This window comes from Sabethes cyaneus, chromosome 3, assembly GCF_943734655.1.
Source record: "Sabethes cyaneus chromosome 3, idSabCyanKW18_F2, whole genome shotgun sequence".
Classification (NCBI taxonomy): domain Eukaryota; kingdom Metazoa; phylum Arthropoda; class Insecta; order Diptera; family Culicidae; genus Sabethes; species Sabethes cyaneus.
In genome coordinates, this window is record NC_071355.1 from 171,574,916 (window position 1) to 171,595,319 (window position 20,404).

General features: G+C 41.4%; 1 protein-coding gene across 3 annotated transcripts in view; it reads left to right on the top strand.

The window, feature by feature from the left end:
* The window catches only part of LOC128744067 (solute carrier organic anion transporter family member 5A1), a 131,990-nt gene that overhangs the window by 76,641 nt on the left and 34,945 nt on the right, over nucleotides 1–20,404 (top strand). Inside the window, exon 1 of one of the 3 annotated variants that reach the window (XM_053840832.1) lies at nucleotides 2,878–2,902. The exons of 1 other annotated variant lie outside the window; for it this stretch is intronic. The gene's annotated coding sequence lies outside the window, so the exon portion shown is untranslated. Of the gene's footprint in view, nucleotides 1–2,877; nucleotides 2,903–9,905; nucleotides 10,048–20,404 lie in introns of those variants that run through there. One more of the 3 variants, XM_053840831.1, reaches the window with a different exon arrangement.

Genomic DNA, 20,404 nt, shown 5'->3' on the forward strand with positions numbered 1-20,404 from the left:
CTAATATTGCACACCTTCAATCCAATTGTTGCACGGCAAAAAAAAAATGGAATTAGGAGAAATACCAAGTACAGAAAACTGACACATGAAGAAGAACTCCTTAAAAACAGATTTACCAATTATAAGTACCGTACCGTTGCCATGTTGTCACGTATTTGAACGTAATTCAATCTTCACCGAACAATGGTTTACAAGAACAGGTAAAAATTATTGCATTGAATTTATATATGTATTAATTAAAATTAATTAATATAATTTGGTTTTCCGGTATCTTTCCTTTTTCAAATTTAAATGCAGTATACGTTTTTGGCTGGGATTTGGTTTTTCAAATGCAAAGTTTTTCGATTTTTTACATTCGAGCGCATAAGAAAAACCTCGACTTTTAAGTTCTTTTAGCCACAACATAACTTTTTTCTCTTCTCAACATAACTTCTTCCATTAAACAGAAACTGAAGCATTGTTCTGCGTTATTATGTTCATTTCTCAAGAATTTCTCATAATAAACTTCCGCACACATTGTTCCGTTAATCGACTGTGGATTACGGATACGAACATTATTTTCTATTCACGAAAATTGTTACACGCTGGTAATATCATTAGGCTTTTGCTGTTGTAGTCTCCAGAGAAATCAAAAATTATTGGTATTGTTTTAATCCAACATCCAAATAGTGGTAAATTTTCAATAAGAGTTGTATCAAGTGAGAATGGTACAGTAGGGCCATGCTTAGCGGCATTTGCGGATGGTGTGCAAGAAATGGACAAAATCCTAATTTTTTCCCAATTATTAACCACTATGCATAAGAACACAAAAATAGTAACATTTAGTTATTTAATTAATCAAACATTATGAATGTGGGTATTTTGAAAAGCATACGATGTAATATGGGGTAAATTTGCTTTTTGTTGAGATCTATAAGCTTAAATTTGATGAGTGATTTCTTAATTCACACTGTAAGCATGCGACGTATTTTGGCTCTACTAAGAGTTGGATTTTTTGAGGGAATTTTACTATTCCAAATATTTGTTTACTAACAATCATGTTTACACATATTTAAAGGAAATGAAATATATTTGTGTTTTGATTGTTTGGAGTGCTGCGATAATATAGATATTCTCAGATATTATTCAAAAACCGAGAAGTGGGCAACAATTGGGTGGTGAGCAACAATTGGCAAACTACCCTAATAGATTACAGACTGGGATCGTTTAACAAAGCGTGGAAAATAATGAACTCGCAGCTCACTTCTAATTGCTAACTGATGTAGATCAAATTTTCATCATCTGCATTGAGTATGCACTTCAAGACACTCATTATTCTCGCGTCGTCATCCTTCAGCGACAGCATGCCACGTTTCATTAACGGTCATCATGACAGTGACACCAGGATTATCAGCGTGTCAGTTAATGATCTCGAGCTATGAGTGAAGCAGCGTGCTAGCTACTAGCTGTTACATCAGCTGCACTGCTTACGTATAATTTCATTAAAGGCCTGTTACTGCGTGTCAAGCGTAGGTTTCAGGTTGTATTATTGCTGGTCTTTATCGACGGATCTGTCCTTGGAAAAAGAAATTGTTCATTGTCGAGTTTCTTTGTCGAGGTTATATGGAAGGAAAAGTTAAAGAACATATTATGCCTTGGTGACCTATGCAAATAATTTGCTCTATTTAAATGAATTCTAATCGTTTGCAACGTTGGTAATGAATGAAACTGTTTCTATCAGTACTGGTAACAAACACCACACCAAACGAGCAAACACCAGTTAAACATAATCCGGAGAAAAACACAAGATTTAAACATTGATTCGCGTATTATTAAATCATCAAATTATCACCCCATCTCAATTTAATTTAAAGCTCGAACTCCAAACAAAAAGCTGCGCTTTCCTCTCGGCTCAGACAGTTCGACAGACCGCACCCTCTGCTGAGCAATATATAGAGAGGTACATATCTATAGAGTTGTTAAAGAAGCGTGACTTCTGTGAGCCATTATTCACAAGCAGCCATTATTCACTTCAGATTTTCCACGCCAGCTGAATTTAAATTTCTGCTCTATGGCTACCTTGCGAGCTTCCGAGGATTCGGCTGTCTCCTCCGGGGTTCTTGCGAGGAAAGTTTCTTTGATGTTCTCGTCAGCACAGTCACAATGCGATCGTTTAACCTCGGCACTGAAGCTTGAAAACACGGCTATAGACTTGAAAGCAAGCTGACGACGGAAAACAATAGTGACTTGGTTTGCAGAATAGCTAACTTTAAACTTGACTGTGAGAACTTTCAGCATGGTACGAATGGAAGGTGAATAGCTTTTCTCTAGTCGGACAAACCTATGCATTGAATTGCTTGAAATTGATTAAAATTTTGCACAAAATAATTCTCCAGCTGCATATTTCACGACTCTGTAAATTGCATTCGTGAATTCGTGAGTTTTTGCCCCTTTCAAGTTAAGCAAAATGTAAGAATTTTCCGGTCCATATAAACGCAACGGAAACGCCAATTGGACAGACGGTCAGACGTTCGGTGCTACAGTTGTAGTTAAATGTTTATCGAGCGAATAATTCTCACTTGGCCATTCCCGCATACTTGAAGCGTCGCGCCAGACTGCCGAAGATAGGCATTAATGAAGTGTGTAATGGATGGCAGAAAGATTTTCAGTTCGACGGAAGGGCAGATGAATTTGGCTTGAATTCTTCTGAAGAAATAGTTTGCTTGGATGTAGATGAATGTTTGGATTGGAGAAAATTTATATTGATGACATCGAATAGTTTCGAAGAAACCATTTTTGTTGTTTGGGAAATCTTAATTGCACAAGCAGAAACTCTGAGATTTACACTCTCTTCTTTTCTCTTTCTTTTTAGGTATGATTTGCAGCTCAAGCCTAGTTATCTGTTTACGAAGTTCGCTTTAAGGTAACTTGCTCTTATGAAACTTAGTTGTTAACGCTAGAAGTAATCCTATCGGATTGCATACCGTACTTATCAGTAATTATTGACATAAAGTCTTATTGGGAAAGCTGTATTACAATATCACAATAGATAAATAATCTTAGTAATTCTCGTTGAAACGATGAAAAATATTAAAACTTTTGCTGAAATGCTGATACCTGATAAAGCTTCTAGCATGAAACAGAAGTGGAAATTCAAACAATGGAATTTCCAAAAAACAACAAAAAAAATTTTTTTGATTTTGTCTTTCTTTTGGTAAGTTTTTGTATAGAAGGTCAAAAACTTTAGAAAATTTAACGAACCAAATCGCGTTGGTAAAAGCTGAAACGGACTTTCTTGCAACCGATAATAATTCGCTGTAGACAAGATCACTATGAACAGAAGAATTAAGGTCCTAACACCTCTCATTGCATTTTATTACGCTGCATAAATTTGACAAAAAATCCATGGAAAACTCAAATTTCCGCAGCGACTCCAAATCCGTATGCATTGTGCCGGGGCTATTAGACTGGAGCTTCTTTTCACGTAAGCATTTTTAATAAATACTGCATAAATCAAGTTGAAAACAAAATTTACACCATGCAGTTCTGTTTTGTTAAATTTTACATAGGGTACGGGAGGGTACTTTCGGCAGGTTTCTAAATTCAGCCTATTTGCCTTTTCTTTGGCTAATAAAAGTACTTTACCGACATAAAATTTCAATATTATATAACTATTTTTTCAAGACAGTAAATAATCTACTGTTTTCAATTGAAGGCGCATCAAAACCACCTGTTCTTCCACTAGAATTAGGCCATGGGCCGAAAAAATAGAAGCAATTGCTTAATGGGCCGAAAATACCCTCCCGTGCCCTAAGGAAAAAAAAGTCCACGTGGACAAACAGGGAGGGGGTGGGGGTTAAGTCAATGTCCACGTTCGTCCACGGAGGGGGACGGGGGGTTGAAAATTGGTATTTTTCTGTCCACGTGGTATCTGGATGGCCCCTAATGGCCTTATTTTATTTTTAGAAAAATTCTTCTACTTGGAAGTGTATGGAAACTATAGAGCCAAAATGCGAAATTACATTTCATTTTCTTATCGATGACTCAACCGATGGATTATTTTGAGTCGTCTGGATGAGTCGATGGTGGGGTAAAAGTAGTGATGGGATTAAAAGCTGAGGATGAACGCAAAGGAGAAGTAGCTAACGAGAGAGTGAAAACTATAGAGAAATCTATAGAGAACTATAGAGCGATAGGGAGAACCTAAAGAGAGAGGGAGAACAAGAGAGATAATAAGATAATGAGAGAGAAAGAGAGAATGAGTGAGAGAGAATGACAGAGAACATGAGAGTGAGACAGAAGGGATTTGTTGACTTTCTCCGTATTCGTATCTTTCCGTTGAGTGATTCCACTCTACGGCTGATCGTAGTTTCCTTGTCTGGTGCGCGGCTTATTTATGAAACACTGTGTCTTTCCAGCTATACTGCCGTGAATCGCATATCAGTCCCATTTTCTATGGAGTTTCCTATATAAATGGGACAGTTATGTGATTCACGGCAGTAATACCCAAGACGGCAAACCAGTCAACTAGACTAGGCTTCGCAGACCTATTAACCCATTATGACCCGGGTATACCTAAATTTGGACCAAATGAAGTGAAACTGTGTAATCCATTCTATTATGGCTCGAATGTGTCGAGAAACTCAAAATCGTCATTTGGAATGGTTTCAAGGCCAAAATATCGCAGGTTTTATATTTCACACGCTCAGTTTCAAACAAACAAATTACCAAGTTGTTTACATATTTTTCATCAAATTTTGTGATAGACTTTCAGGTAATGTTTCGTTACAAAATGTAGACTTTTTCATGCGTTTGGAAGACAAAGTTTATTGCGCCAGTTTTTCAACTTTTTTCCGCCATTTATCACAACTTTGCACTGTTGAGAATACAGATGAAATGACAAAAACTGACAGGTTATCTCACACACACATCAGAGTGATGTCATACCTCTCTTGTAGTGATATATTAACAATGCTAACTATTGAAATTCAGCAGTAAACAGGTTTTGAAGACGAGGTATAATATATCATACGCTTGGTCATAATTAATCCACGGCGTGCTTAAAAAATTGATTCTACGACTAATTTAGGGAACCAATCGCAACGGAATAATCGGTATAGACCCAGGCGAACGAGGAATGACTACGATTGTTGGAATCTTGGAAGTGGGAAGTGCGATGGTCGATGAATGGGAAACGCAAATTCTGCTCGGTAGATACTATTGCGGAAACTAAATATTCAAGTAAATATCACATCTAATACAGTGGCAATAATAAAACAGAGCATGGCGTCGGATTCGTACTACTTACATGGAAAACAAATGAAGCTCGTCATTAGGCGGAGGCCCATTACCGACTGTCTGTGCGTGTTAAGAATTAAGGGCAAATTCGACTTAAGGCTAATCAACTTTACTGCAGCCAGAGGAATGGTTATCGAAAGCATACCTGGAAACACCCTAATGGAGACGCCTGTTCTCAGAACGACCACATTCTGGTTAATGGTCGGTACTTTTCGGATGTCGCAGACTTACAGACCTTCCGGAGGCCGAACGTCAACTCGCTCCACTATCTCGTAGTAAGCAAGATTCGCGCCTGATTTTCCAGCATATTCAAATCGAAACCAACGAGGAAGATACCACTGAACATTCAGTAGTTATCGGAGGAAGGAGTTGCTGCAGAATACTCTTGGAAAACTGATGGAAAACGAGTTGTATAGAACTTGAACGAAGCACATCCACGATGTGTACTCAGTACTACAGCGCGAGAAATGTTTGGTACTGCTGCTACAGCCGCTACCTGTGAGTGGTTCGACGCAGAATACCAGCGAGTGACTGTACAGAAAAATCGAGCCAGAGCATATATGTTACCTACAACTGTGAAAGGTCCGAACAGAGAGAGATACTAAAATTCTGGAGTTGCTGAAAAGAAACTTCCCCGTCGTAAGAAACGCCAGCACTGGGATTGCGTTCTTCGCAGAGGCGGAGGCGGCATATATTAATATATTTTTGAAACGATGGTGATGGTACAATTGAAGAAGGGACGGTAAGGGAAAGTAATGAAGAAGGATTTTTTGGGAATGGAGGAGAAAGAGTGGAAAGGAAGGGGGGGGGGGGGTAATAGGTAGCTACGCTTAACAAGTTGTCTTTGTGACTCCTACATTTTGTCCAATGCTGGATGGTGCACACCCCCCCTTCCTTTCCACTCTTTCCCCTACATTCCCAAAAAATCCTTCTTCATTAATTTCCCTTACCGTCCCTTCATCAATTGTAGAACCATCGTTTCAAAAATATATTAATATATGCCTGACCGCATTTCAAGGTCATGACCAAAATCACGAGGTTTGATCATTTTTCACAAGAACGGGGCCTTCCCCCGAAACCCCGCGCTGAGAACTGCGGCTAGCACGCTGGCAGGCGAACACCGTTCACATGCAGTAACCTTGTAAGTCGCAAGGGCCTGCATAGTGTCGTCGTCCCGCCAGTAAACATAAAGTTAGATTAAAACTTCTTCGTCGGTGGTCTCTACAGTAGGTGGAGGAAGAGGCACACCTTGTGTCTAAAAATAGCCCAACCCATGTCGCTACGTTACGGTTTGTGCAGACTCCTTTTGTCCAGCGCCTCTGTGGTTCATAGGTACACGGGTACCAGCGAGCAACGCGTCCTGGCAGGTGTTGTGGGTTCAAATCCGGTTATAATCTCTGATTATAGCTTGGTTCGACCCAGGCACCTTCCAGCATTGGTCAAAAGATAGGAGTCACAACTACAACTTGTTAAGCGTAGCTACCTATTACCCATCCCCCTTCCTTTCCACTCTTTCCCCTTCATTCCCATAAAATTCTTCTTCATTACTTTCCCTGTCCCTCCATCAATTGTAGAATCATCGTTTCAAACAAATATTAAGAACCATCGTTTCAAAAAAATATTAACTTTTAATGTACTTTTGAATGGTGAAAAAAAAAGGAGCTATCGACAGAAACAGGATAATGATTGACGATGTTGGGCAAGCTGTGGATGCACCAACTTGCAGCTATAGAGCAGAAAAAACGGCAAAGCAGCTGGGCGAGATGTCATTGCCGAACTTACTCTCCTCAACTCAGCATACCAAATTCTATTTCGCATCATGCTTCATAGATTGAGGCCGTTGCAGAAAACTTTTTTTGACAATTACCAGTTCGGTTTTCTAGAGGGACGCTCCACGGACGGACCAAATGTTGTCCAAGACTCACTATTTGTTTATAGATTTCAAGGCGGCGTACAATTCAGTTACACGAAACGAAGCTGTGGCGAATTATGTTTGAACCGTATAGAGAAGCGGAACCATCATCACGACTCTCACATGCTTCTTGGGTTTCCGGGCTACATCAATATCGTCGGTATTCACTGTAGAGGCTGGTAGAGGACGTGGCAGCCCATCGGGTGTTGAAACTGCGGTGGTGATAAATGAACGACGGACTTTTCTATTTTGATACGTTAGTGACATGTGACAACCATGTCACCAAGCCGTGAAATTCGCGCTCTAAAAGATGCTATTTCTTCAGATGGCACTCTACGGACACAGAGTGTGGACGTTGAAGGAGAGCGATCGACGAAGTCTTAGCCTTTTGAGCGTAAGTTTCGGCGATCAATTCTTGACGGCAAATTAGAAGTAGGAGTGTGGTGCAGTCGCATGAATCGCGAAATATACAAAGTTACCTATATAAAGATGTGGATGTTGTGAAGCGACACGGCAGACTACAATGGGCTGGTCATGTAATCACGTAGCTCTACCGGTATCCTGGATGAAAGACTAGCAAAAACAATACTGTACCCATTGGATTAGCGCTGTTGACGAGCATGTTGAAACAGTGGGCGTTAGGGGCGATTGGAGAATGACAGCCCTCGAGTGACAAATCCAACTCCTGGGTCCTTGTGCGTGATGCGCCGATATTGCGTAATCCTTAGAGGCTTAGCTTGAAAAATAACTTTATAGGATGATTTCGCTTAACTTACGAATGCGGTTTTCTGTCTAAATATCTGAGTTTTTCGGATGAAACATATTAGTCTCGATACTTTATTTGGAATCATTCGCACAATAATAATCTTTATTCAGTCACAATTTATTGTTGTAGTAATTGACTAGTATGAGTATCATTATTAGCAGTCTTATTAAATTTTTAACGCTCTATTCTGCATCGGTCGTTAAAAAGGTGTATAACGTTTAACCCCGTTTAACTTGTAGATTTAGATCTTTTCATTTTGATTTTTAATTATCAATTCACATAAACGCGGTTTGTTTCAATTTCATAGGACAATTGGTTTACCGATGAATATAAATCAATTGACATGACAACTACTATGAATATAAGTCAAATTGACAAAGTGAAGCAATTACTTTTATATTAATTACTATACCCACCAAAAACTTCAAAGTTCATATTCCACACATCTGAGAAAGCAGCGAAATTGTCAAATATGTCATCCGGATTGCAAACTTTCTTCTGCAAAGGAAAGAGAAAGGCAAACACTTAATGACGCTATGTACCTAGGTATATTATACGTATAGTTGGGCACAAAAAAAAATCCCACAGGGTGTGCGGTTTGCAGACCTTGAGCGACCCATTTACCGTAGGCCAACTGACTGCAAGCGCGGTGACACGACGACGTTCAGGTGAGCACAGTGGATGGTGGCCATAGTATAATCAATATATATAGAATGCCAGTGTCGCTGGTGTTTCATGGATATTTTGGTGGCAAACATGTTGCTGGTTCGTGTCTTGGATACGGGAACTACATTGTCAAATTGCCCAATAGAAAATTTTCCTGCCGACGAAATACCCCAAAACGACCAAATAGGGTGATTTATCCTACGTGATTTACGGAAAAGTAGAAGGATTTTTTATTGGGTTGCCTTTTTAGTTTGACAATCAGATTCCCGTTTCGAATCGCTCACTCATACATATGCGCATACAGTGTAAATACGTAATTTTCAAATGTGTGATGTTTACCACGAGCACCGCAGCGACACTGGCATTCTATATATATTGATTCAACTGTGGCCATCCATGAGTTCCGTTCGTGTCGCAGTCAGCAATGACACGAACCCGACGCTTATTCATGCGAATCGGATGGAAAGAAATGGTCGAAACTAGATCAACTTTTGTGCACCGTTCGCTGGTTGGTTCTGCATCTGCATCTAGGTACTTTCAGTCCATCGCAATGCGCTGTAACTCCGTTTGTATGCACAACTGTGTTTGTGCCAGCAGGGCATGCGGTGAATAGCTAACCAGTTAGTAACTGCGATGCACCCACCATTCGTTCGTAGAAGTGGTGGGCAATGGGGTGTGGGAGGCAATCACCCAGTCGGGGCAGAAGGGTTGCTAAGCGCCATCAAGGTCATGTTTATGTTTTTTTTCCTCTGTACATTCGTTCGTTGCTGTTATTGTGATGATCTCCATCAGCAGGAAGACCGGTGCGATGGTTGTAGTTGCTGTATTGTACACGTGACAGTAGTACTTACTAGTACGTAGTGCATTTTTCCATGTGTGTCTATTGGGTAAAGGCTTTTGGTATATGCCACAGAAAATAAGTGAGAAGCAAGAATTCCGATTGCTACTAGCCAAAGGAAATTGTTTTCTTTCTCATGTCACGCATTCACCGGATCGAGCCCACGAATGATTGATAATTTATTTAAGCTACCGGAAGCTATATGCTATGTACTTATTATTGATTGATTTTGCTTCCAGTTCAAGTAGTGTCAGTAACATGACTCGAGCAGTAGCGGCGGTTTCGCCATCGAACGACGGTATTATTAGTCTGTTAAAGGACAAGCAATAGAATAGCAATAGTTGTCGGCCGAGCCAAGCACAGTTTCAAATCAAAAATATTTTACCTTATTCTTTCTATGTAGCTATAGTTTGTACGTCAACTTGGCACCAGCACGCCGCTGCTGGTAACAGTGATCGATGTATACGAACAAAGCATTTGCAAAAGTGTACATCATTTTGGAGTTGTTATCCTTAGCGAGCTGCATGCAATAATACATTGGATAATTCGTCTACCCCGTAGCTGTGTAGATAGTTTGAGCAAAAAAAAGTAAGTAAAAAATACTGTCGGGATATTTTGATTTATGAGTTTTAGAGAAAAAAAAATCGAACGGATTCGTTCAACTGTTCCTGCAGGTTACATCAGCATGGTTTGGCTCCCAGCGAGGTCTTCAAGTATTATAATGTGACTATTTGCCGAACAAGGTTATACTCAGTAGCGAGTTATATTGCCGGGCTTTTTGATGAAGCTGCCAGGCTGTTGATAAAGTAAAATAGCAAATACCACGATCAGAACTATTGAATGATTTTGCAAGCAATTGGTTTTCAATGGAGAATGATATTGAATTTTTGTTTCCAATCATTCCGATGGTCGTGATGAAGACTTCGACGACTAATAATAAATAGCTCGTTTGCTCGTTTCAGTTAATTGACCATTGAGATGAAAACTAGTACCGAATTAAATTTACAAATTTTAAGAGGTTACTGATATGCCATATTTTGGTGATATTACGTGGTGATTTAATTTCATTTATGTTAAGTTTGAGTTCACATAAACAACACATCATAAACGATGAGATGTGCTTCGTAGAGAAGTGTATAGCTATAATACTAAGAGTTGCAACTGCAAGACAAATTACGCGATAAGATGTGCCTTAATCATATGCACACACCGCCCAGTGCGATAAGATTCAGTAAGTTGAATTGCATCCAGATGCTATAGGATGTATTACGTGTTCTTTACTTAGCGTAGATTAAAGGAAGATTTAAACCCATATAAAAAGTTTTCCGTTTTAGAAAAATCTAATAACGATAAAATTTTTCCTTTTAATTCTATTATTTATTGACAGTAATAATGGATTCGGTCTGCTTTCTAAAGTCAAAGGGTTCTTGCGATTCGGATCGTCGTTCAGAAATACCTCGAATTCTTCCTCTTGGAACATTTTCTTCTGTCCAGCGTGGGGTTTATCTTCTATCACAATCCCTACACGATTTCCACAATTATTCTATGTGCTATCTTCCAATTAAAGCAAAAAATTAAAGCTTCTCACAAATGCTTACTGACTTACTTAAGTGGTTTGCCGTCCTAAGACAATGCCTGTTGAACAAGGTTTCTCCAGTTAACTCTATTATGGGCTACTGCTCTCCAATTCCGCGGACACCGAGTGCTTTCCGCCAGATCTCGCTCCACCTGGTCTAACAATCTTGGCTGGTCTTTCGAAAACTCCGAGCACTCGCAGGTCCTTGTCGAGCATTGTTCATGTTTTATGCCTGTAGAGAACAACCGATCTAACAAGCGTCTTGTACAGGGTACATTTTGTACTTCTTCTTCCACGGCTGCACGACTTCTGCATGATTATACGCTTCCGAATCTCACGGCTGGTATCATTGGCCGCCGTTACCAGTGAGCCAAGGTAGACAAATTCGTCGACTACCTCAATCGTCGTCGATCATTATACTACTGCCCAGGCGGCGTCGGTTGGCATCGATTCCGCTGGCCAGATTGTACTTTATTTTAGACGTATTTATCTTTATATAACTTAAATTTGTTGATTTTTTCGGTGAATATATATATCAATATTGTGTTTGCCTCTATATCCGTCTTAGTACCACCATCGGGCGTTGTCTGGCTACCAAGTTATTGAAAGGCGTCTACCTGCTCAACTTGTTGTCCCGCTACTGTGAAGTTGGTGGAATTGTCAGTGATCACTACCATAGACTTAATTTTTGCTGCGTTGACTGTGAGACCTGCTGCCTGGGAGCTCTCGGAGAGGTCATCTAACTTGCTCTGCATATCGTTTCGGCGTTGTGCGAGCAAGACAATGTCGTCGGCTAGGTAGGTCATTTAGCTGCTCTATCGTTAGAGGATTCCAAGGCAATCCTCGATTTGGTTTACTGTCAATTGCTTCAACTAATGCATAACGAATCCATAATCCAACTAATATCTCATCTATAACGATAACGAAACAGAAGCGGTGAAAAAATGCAGCCCTATCTTACGTCTGCAGTAACCCTCATGGGGTCGGACAAGACACCGTCGTGCAAAACCTTGGACGAGAATGCCTCGTACTGAGCCTCGATGAGATGGACTAACTTATCTGGAACTCCTGTACGCCTAAGCGCGCCCCACATATTTTCGTGGTTGAGCCGGTCGAACGCCTTTTCGAAGTCAACGAACACCAGCAGAAGAGAGTCCTGGAATTCGTTGATCTGCTCCAATATAATGCGGAGCGTTGTGATATAGTCTACACATGATCGGTCAGCACTGAATCCAGCTTGCTGCCGCCGGAGATTAGCGTCGATCTTCTCCTGGATCCGGTTGAGGATTACCTTATAGGGTACTTTGAGAGTAATACAGAGCAACGTGATGCCACGCCAGTTACCGCATTCAGTTAGGTCTCCTTTCTTAGGGACTTTGACCAATATGCCCTGCATCCAGTCCACCGGAAAAGTTACAGTGTCCCATATATTGCTGAAAAGCTGATGCATCATCTGGGCTGACAAAGCTGGGTCCGCTTTGAGCATTTTGGCTGAAATACAGTCTATCCCTAGCACTCTATTGGATTTCATACTCTTGATGGCTGCTACAATTTCTTCCAGCGATGGCGCCTCCGAGTTGACGCGATTAATTCGACGAACTGTAGGCGTCATACGCTGCTGGTTTTGTTGATCTCTGACATTCGGAACTCGGAAGAGTTGTTCGAAATGTTCAGTCCATCGCTCAAGCTGTTCTGTACGGTCAGTCAGTAGCTGTCCTTTAGCGGCATCTTTGTATTCATCCTGACACCACTAAGGCGGCGAGAGATATCGTACAACAAATTGATATCACCATTGGCGGCGGCGGTTTCTCCTTGTTCGGCTAGGGAGTTAGTTCAGGCTCTCTTGTCCCGCCTACAAGCTCATTTAACAGTCCTCTCCTGTTCGGCGAATCGTTGACGGGCAGCTGTCTTAGCCGATCTGGTTCGCGCTCGCTCAATACCGGCTTTCGCCTCTCTCCGCTCATCGATCTTCCTCCAAGTTTCATCGGAAATCCACTCCCTCCGCCCGCTGCGCGCTTTGCCGAGGGTTTCATCACTGGTCGTGATGAAGGCGTTCTTGATGCCGGTCCATTGCTCTTCGACCAGATGGCAACTCCGAGGCTCGGGATTCAAGTTGTTCGACAAAGGCCCTTCTCACCACAGAATTCTCCAATCGGCGGACGTCGTAGCGGCCCCAACTTTCGCCTCCCGCCGTATCTCAGCGATAACAAAATGATGGTCGGGTACGTTACCAACACTGCGTTTGTTGCGTACCTCAAGAAGGCTCCTTCGCCATTTTCGGGTGATGCAGATGTGGTCGATTTGGTTTTCTGTTCGGCCGTCGCGGGAAACCCACGTGACTTTATCCATCAATGACCATGTTGTTATTACCACAGAATTCTGTAAACAGCGCCCCGTTTTCGCTCATCTCTCCCAGGCCATAGCGTCCCATGACGCGTTCAAAGTCCGCGTTGTTTGAGCCAATCTTCGCGTTGAAGTCGCTCATGTGGATTTGAATGTCCCCCTTTGAGATTTTCTCAACCACGCTGTTCAGCTGGCTGTAAAAACTCTCTTTCTCCAGCAGGTCGGCAGCATCTGTTGGCGCATAGCACTGGATTGCTGTACGGTTCTTAACCCGTGTTCTGAATCTGGCAACGATTATTCGCTCATTTATCGGTTCCCACTTCATCAGGGCCGCAAGTGCCCCTGGGCTCAGTAGGAATCCAACTCCTCTTTCTCGAGTAGCATTTTCACCTCGTATGCCAGAGTAGAGCATAACTTGCCCGGATGATGCCTTGTGTTCGCCAGTACCCGGCCAGTGGACCTCGCTCAACCCCAGGATTTCAAGCTTCAGGCGGCCAGCTTCCCTTGCAAGTTGAGCCAGCTTGCCCTGCTGGGCAAGAGTCAGTATATTCCATGTTCCGATTCGTATCCGTGTTTTCATGCTAAAGGTCGTTGCCAATATTCCAGAGAGATTTCTTCTTTCATTTTCATTAACTTTTTGTGTTCCGGTAGGCTGTTAACATAAGGTCCTTATCCGGCTGATGGGGCTGCCATCTTAATGTGGGCGGGAGCCACTGTGCCCCCTTTCTTGTTAGCGGACGACAACCACCTATCAGTCACGTCACAATCGTCCGTCAGAATACTGCCACTCTTATCCCGACACATTTCGGCTCGCGGTACAAAGCCGTAAGTAGAGCTTTCGCGTTTCCTGAGAACGATGCAGCCAACTCTACATATTCCTGCTTTTCCAGGTAGCGGTTTTTGTCCCGAAAGATTTGGTTTCGCTGCATCTTTTGCTGTTTGTGTCTTTCCACGTTCAGACGTGTGGCACAGCGCATCTTGGCTGCCCGCGCAGTGTTCTCCTCATCCATCACCCTTCTACATTCATCGTCAAGCCAATCGTTCCGCTGTATCCGGGCCACATGCCCGATGGAACTCTCCGCTACACTGCTGATGGCTGTTTCAAAAGAAATCCAACAATCCCTCGAGAGGGGCTTCGTCCAGCTCGTCCTCTTCCGGCAGCGCAGCTTCGAGTGAATGTGCGTAGTTTGCGGTGACGTCTGGCTGTTTCAGCCGCGCGAGATCTAACCGAGGCTGGCGTCGGTGCCTATTGTTGTTCACAACGGAGGGAAGTTGCTAAATAGAGGCTGTGAACCACTGTAAGGTCTATTTTATGCCTACAGGCACGTAAGGTACCAACGGTACGCATTATTCAGCCGTTTACCAGCCTAACCTACTATTCAACATTGCTTTAGAACTTGAAAGTACTGGAGGAATTTATTTGCCTTGGTACGCTCGTGACATATGACAACGATGTAAGCCGCGCAGTAAAACTTCGAATTGCAGCCGGAAATCGAGATGTCTACGGACAGTTAGTGGTATACAGAACAGTAATCCTCCAGATGGCCCTTTACGGACATGAATCATGGATCCTAAAAGATGCTAGTCGACGAGGGCTTGAGGTTTGTGAGCATAAAATTATATGATCAATGCTTAATGGCAAAATGAGAAATGGAGTGTGGTGCAGACGTATGAACTATAGTTACTATATATATAGTTCGGCGGATAGAAAACCAGGCGAATTGGCATCCCTGATTTATGAAATTAAATTTGAAATTATGGTGAAATGTGCAGGTTTTTACGAGAAATAATCACTGGCGGGTGTTGAAAATGACTAGTTCTATGAAAATAAAGTGTGTTCTTTTAACATTACTCCTGCATTTTGGATTTTGAAAAGCTTTTGGCTCCGCTTTTGACGTTTATTTGGCTCCCAATTTTCTATCCGCCGAACTATATATATAGTAACTATAGTATGAACCACCAGCTGCATCAAGTATAGAAATATGCTGATATAGCGGCAGGGTGCGGTGGATTGGGCACGTGGTCAGAATGCTCGATGAAAGAGCAGCCAAAACTATTCTCAGCAGAGAAACAGGAAGACGCCGTAGACTTTGGGGCAGACCTAGCACCTGATAAATGTACGCTGTCGAGGACGCCGCACGTGCAGCTGGTGTTCGAGGGTATTGAAGAACTGGACAGACAGTACTGTAGGACCATAATTCATTCGGCGCAGCATCCATAACGGACCATCGTCACTAAAGTAAAGTAAAATAAAAATATACCCTTCTGGCATACAACAAAATATCAAATTTTGTTGAAACGTAGGTAAAGTTTAAATATCTACTCTACAGTTTTATTGATTCGATACGAGTAGATACCTGTAATTCAAAAATATAAAAAGCGAAAATATTGTTAGCCAAATAGTTCCGGCAGCCGGGTGCAAAGCTAAGTTATTAGTTGTCTGTCAAATTGAAACATAATTGATTTTAAAGCGCATTCATGTGATCCACAGATGAATAAAAATATTATATGACTTCAAATTGAAAATATTCCGCTAGAAGCTGGCTTATTGCATTCGGTCTGAATCGGTTGGTATCTGGCAAATATCTCGGAGTAAGCTACACACTATCAATTCGCTTTGGCACGCTACGTGTTGGTATGCTGGTATGTTTTTCAATTATCAATCGAACTTGTTTACCCTCGTGTGATCCATTAATTGCTTCGGTCCATGTCCATTCCATCGATGGATGCTACCGGCAAAGCATCCCGGATACCAAAAACAAAAATTCGGTAACCCATAACGACCGCTCGCACACTCAACTACATATGCATGCCAATACTGAAGCGTAGCTCATTTGATTCGATAGCTTTTCATCAGCAATTTCGCAAATATTTCGGCTTTATTTATGCATCCGGTTGAGCTCGGTACGTTTTATGCTGTAATTAATTTGAGAAATGTAAACACATTCGGTGCAGTTCGATTCGCTCGGATGTACTTAGGTGTGTCCTTTTCGATTAGTTGGCCTTCTTCGAATTGCAATTCGTTAGGTATCAAATAGTCGGAGGCATTTCAAAAACTGACGGCAAATGCGATGTATTTTTAAATTGGAAATGTTAAAACCGGATTATGTAGGGCTGCAACACGTGTGCACTTTACTTGATAGATTTGTTTTGCCGGATCTCCTACAAATGCTTTTTGTATTACCAGTTCTAAATAGTTTCGCATCAGTACTTTATGAGAAATTATTTACATTTGAATCTCCTCTATTGAGTGTTTTTGATAATAAATTTACTCGTGCTCTGCTAGTACATCATTGATCTGTCTCATGATTTACGATAGGAACATAGCGAAAATGTCGGAAACGTGGCAAATGTTGAGTTTGCGATAAAATTTTTTCTTCCATTTCCATGACAATCGTTTATCGCACCGTGAAATTTCCGGTTGACAGAGTCGGAACAATCGACATAAACATAGGAAAATTTTTGGGAATTGTGTCAGCACTTTTTTGCTTCTCACAAGGTCAACACACTCGTGCAATATCACCTATGCATGTAACGAGTGAATGTTGAAAGTCTGCCAAATTGAAACGGATTTCAATCCGGGCCCGCATGCCTCTGTCTATCTAGCGGTGTGTGCTGTCGGTAAGCCGTCTCCCATTTAAGTAGGTTAAGCTCTAACTAATGAAAGGTGGCGATGGACGATGCCGCAGATTTTCATATCAATTCACATCATTATTATACTCACTGAACTAATTTATTTTTCATGAAAAATTTCAATTGAATTTCACGATACTGAGTATCAGAACAGAATCGGATAATAATTTTTCTTTTCACATTCTATGTTCGATGCAGCGGCAATAAAATATCTCAGCATTAAACTATTGCATTCTTTCAGGCGGTGTAAAAAAAATAACAACAGTTTTATGACATTCGAACCATGCTATCAAATTTCGATTACTTCTATGCCATTCAACCCAACCTTCGCTGGTTCATGGTGGAACGTGGAACAATAACAATATCGACGAATCTAGGTCATCGCATCTTGTTCTTACAGAGTGGCCTGGCTGGCTGTTCGTTCGCCGAAAGGGCAAACACTGTTCTGGGCAAACATCGGGCGTCTCGTTCTAAATAATTTTTTTCTTTTGTCTTGCATTCACAGCAGCGCGCTGGCAGACGGTCTGTCGCAATCCACTAACCACCAGTTAGATTAGATTGTGAGTTTTTTAATGTTTCTCTATCATTTTTTTTTTAATTTTTGTCTATAAGACTGTTTAACTACGCTTCCAAAATGTGTCTTTCTTTTGATGAATATAAAAGGAAATACTAAATCTGTTAATTTCGAGTTCAGAGATCGACGCATACTTGTGTCACTAAAATTTAATAAATATTATACTCACTTTTATAGCTACTTAAAAGTAGAGAGATAAATCTACAGTTTTGTGCACAAAAAAAATTATTTCATTGTTGCCTCAGAGAGCCTCTTTCCCTAGATATATCTATATTTTTATGAAATTCAATTTTATCTTGTTTTCACTACGATTTCTAGCCTATTTTAACGACGTTGTGTATTAGTTTCTTTCTTTTTGTTATTTTGTATGAATTCGCTCACTACCTTGCGTTAATTTTGTCTTTTTGTATATCAGCCCCAAGTCCGTATTTTTATGTCTTTGCATGACAGACTTCTCAGCCTACTGTTACTGTGCAGAATAACGGAGGGAGTATATAGCAAATTTTTTTTTCACAAAAAATAGCAGGGTATGTGCCTTGTGCCTAAAGTGTAAGCGCAGGCTTGACGTAGAACAACTAACATAGATACAACTCACCACCTTAATATGTCGACATTAACGACATTAATCGACATTAATATGTCGAATGTAGGACTACAATCTGTTTAATCAACTATCAATAAAATCGACTCTTTATGTAGTCTGAATGATAGTCCTGAAAAGGGCACTACTTTTTTACTTTTTATCGGTAAACAAATCTCGTAAAGGACACTCATCGAAGCCTGATATGTGTAGGGACGAGGAGGGAAATCTGGCTACAAACGAGTGCGTGTTGGTTAACAGGTGGAAAGAGTTCTTCGATAGGCATTTCAAAGATGATATAATAGAAGGAGACGGAACGAAAGCTAACCTAGGAGTGCCGCAAGTGATAACAGAGTACCGGCTCCCAATCCCGCTGAGATCCGGCGAGAAATCGGTCAGCCTTAAATTAATAGGGTTGCCGCAAAGAACTGACACTGAGTTGAACTCTGCAAAAATTGCAAAGAACCACTAGCAACGGTACTGGATAATTTCAAGGATTTGGGAGAAGGAAAACTACCGGAGGAGTGGATGAAAGGTTCCAGATGGTAATGATTTGTTCCATATATGAAAAGGGCGATCGTTCAATTCGGTTCAATTTCTGTAAATATCGTGGCATTCCGCTGTTCCATGCCGCCTGGAAGGTGCTCTCCCGATCCCGAATTTGTCGTCTATTCCCAATAGCAACAGAGTTCATAGGGCAGTCTAAGGTGGGCCGTATGGGGACCCGTGCTACTATGGATCAAATTTGCAATCTCGTTTAGAAATGTCGGTAGTACAACGTTACCACGCATCATATATTCGTGGATTTCAAGGCAGCATACGATTCAGTCGAGTGCGAACAGCTATGGCAAATGATGCATGAGAACGGATTTCCGGGCAAATTGACGCGGCTGATCAAAGCCATTAAAGAAAACTATTGATTTTCAAGTGCGAGCTATTTATAATTTACCAATGGCCATGCCATGTCTTACTTTTGTCATATTCAGTGCATTTGCTAACAAAACGAGATGTTTTACTAACGCAGACATCAGTTTGATCATGTCAGTGCAGCTGCAAACAAACGTGCGCTTGATGAAGTGCATTTAAAGCGTGTGACGATCAAATTTTGATCGACTTAAGCTTGATGTATTTTTTTTGTATAGACCAAACGTCGTGTTTTTAGTCTTGATCTTGAAATGCGGTCAGACATATATTAATATTTTTTTGAAACGGTGGTTCTACAATTGATGAAGGGGCCTATTTCATAGGGACGGAGCCTTTCTCCGAAACCCCACGCTGAGAATCGAGACTAACACGCTGACAGACGAACAGCGTCACACGCAGTACCTTGTAAGCAGGGATGCTACATATAATTCTGTGTTCTTTGTCGAAAAAATCTGGCCATCTGTATAGCGAGGAAAAATATCTGTGCAAAAATCTGTCCAATGGAAAACAATGAGAGTGAAGGAAACGGAGAGTCATTTTGCTGGCTATTTCCGTCTCTCACTCTCATGTAAAAGTTTAAAAATCTGATTAATCTGTGTAATTGGCAAAAATCTGTATTCTATGCATACAGATTCTGTACAAGCGATTTCTTTCCAATATCTTTTAAACACAGAATAATCTGTGCATGTGGCAACCCTGGTGGCAACCCTGCTTGTAAGTCGCTAGGTCCTGCATAGTGTCGTCGTCCCGCCAGTAAAAACAAGGTAAGATTAAACTTCTCGGTCGGTGGTCTACAGGTCTACAGTAGACGGAGGAAGAGGCACAATTTGTGTCTAACAACCCAACCCATGTCGCTAGCTTAATAAGGGGGGTTACGCGGTCTCCTGTTATCCAGCGCCTCTATGGTTCAAAGGTACAATTACCTGCGAGCCACATGCCCTGGCGGGTGTTGTGGGTTCGAATCCGGTAATAATTTCAGATTATAGCTTGGTTCGACCAATGCACCTTCCAGCATTAGACAGAAAGTGGCAGCCACAACGAAAACTTATTAGGCGTAGCAACCCCCCCCCCCTCACCTTTCCACTCCTTTCAAAAATTCTTTATTATTTTCCCCTACCATCCCTTCATCAATTGTAGAACCACCGTTCCAAAAAAATATGTTTTTGTAGACCAGGAGGGAATTGGGTTAAAAGACCACTACGACAGTCTTAATGATCGTCTTTTGTCGCAAGCCTCGATTGCTGTACACAGTTAACGGACTGCTCATACCCATTGATGGAGTTGAACTGAATAGTTGTAATCCTGTGCTCCAATT